The sequence below is a fragment of the Tamandua tetradactyla genome, chromosome 3 (genome assembly GCF_023851605.1).
Source record: "Tamandua tetradactyla isolate mTamTet1 chromosome 3, mTamTet1.pri, whole genome shotgun sequence".
NCBI classification, from domain to species: Eukaryota; Metazoa; Chordata; class Mammalia; order Pilosa; family Myrmecophagidae; genus Tamandua; species Tamandua tetradactyla.
Window position 1 is genome coordinate 141229181 of NC_135329.1, and position 1935 is coordinate 141231115.

The window sequence follows — 1935 nt, forward strand, 5'->3', positions numbered from 1 at the left end:
TTATAATGTCCAAAGACCACAATTCATCAGTGCTCTCAATTTTAGATAATTTCATTGTTTCTAAGAGAAAGATAACCAATACACACACCCCTCACCAAATAGGAAATCTAAACCTTCCCTTACCTTTGTCCCTTCTCCCATTACTTACCCCTGGTGTTGCTGTGGTACTACTGATGTTTTCCTATTAAACATACCCCATAGCATGCAACAGCAGTTTTCCCCATACCTTGAATTTAAACACTCTTTGTACAGGAATCATACCTTTGAAGTAGTTCATGCAAGAACTTATTTATATTTGTAGTGTTAATAAGTGGGACGCATAAGTCTATACAACCCCTTTCAATCATATTTACCTTCAATATGGTACTATTACTTATAGACCCACCAGTATGCCACCTTCACGTCTATCTATTCCCTTATATTTGAGTTCAATCTCATTAGCTAACTGTTCACCCATCTCTAGGTTCTATGTATTTCGAAGTCCCCTATATTCTGTATTATAAGCCTCTGATTTTACTTTTACCATGGCCATAAAAGTGGAGTCATACAGTATCTGTCCTTTTGTATCTGGCTTATTTCACTCAGCATTATGTCCTCAAGGCTCATCCATCTTGTCATGTGCTTCAGGACATCATTTTGTCTTATTGCTATATATAATATTCCATTGTATGTATATACCACATTTTGTTAATCCACTTGTCTGTTGCTGTGCACTTGGATTGTTTCCATCTTTTGGCGATTATGAATAATGATGCTATGAACATCGGTGTGCAAATGTCTGTTTGTGTCACAGCTTTCAGCTCTTCTGGGTATATACTGAGTAGTGGTATTGCTGGGTCATAGGGCAACTCGATATTTAGTTTTTCAAGGAACCACCAAACTGTCCTCCATAGTGGCTTTACCATTATACATTCCCAACAGCAGTGGTTAAGTGTCCCAATTTCTCCACATCCTCTCCAACATTTGTAGTTTCATGTTTGTTTAATAGCAGCCTTTCTTATAGGTGTGAGGTGGTATCTCATTGTAGTCTTGATCTGCGTTTCCCTTATAGCTAATGAAAATGTCTTCATGTGCTTTTGAGCCATCTATTTGCTCTTCAGAGAAACGCTTATTCATATCTTCAGCCCATTTTATAATTGGATTGCTTGTTTTTTGTTGTTGTTGAGTTGTACAATTTCTTTATGTATACAGGATATCAAACCTTTGACCAATGTATGATTTCCAAATATTTTCTCCCATTGAGTTGGCTGCCTCTTCACCTTTTTTGACAAAATCTTTTGAGGTGCACAAGCATTTGATTTTGAGGAGTTCCTAGTTATCTATTTTTTCTTTTCTTGCTTGTGTTTTGGGTGTCAAGTTTAAGAAGCTACCTCCTATTACTAGGTCTTGAAGATGTTTCCCTACATTTTCTTCTAGAAGATTTATGGTACTAGTTCTTATATTTAGGTGTTTGATTCACTTTGAGTTAATTTTTGTATAGGGTGTAAGCTAAGGGTCCTCTTTCATTCTTTTGGCTATTGAGATCCAGTTCTCCTATGTCCATTTATAGAAAAGACTATTTTGTCCTAGTTCAGTGGATTTGAGGGACTTGTCAAAACTCAGTTGACCGTAGATTTGGTGATCTGTTATTGCACTCTCAATTTGATTCCATTGGTCAATAGTTCTATATTTGTGCCAGTACCATGACGTTTTAGCCACTGTGGCTTTATAATAGGTTTTAAAATCAGGAAGTGTTAATCCTCCCACTTCATTATTCTTTTTTAGGATGCTTTTCGCTATTTGGAGTCTCTTTCCCTTCCAGATGAACTTGGTAATTACTCTTTCCAAGTCCTCAAAGTAGGTTTTTGGAATTTTGATTGGTACTGCATTGAATCTGTAGATCAGTTTGGGTAGAAATGACGTCTTAACTATATTTAAGATCCATGAGAAGGGAAT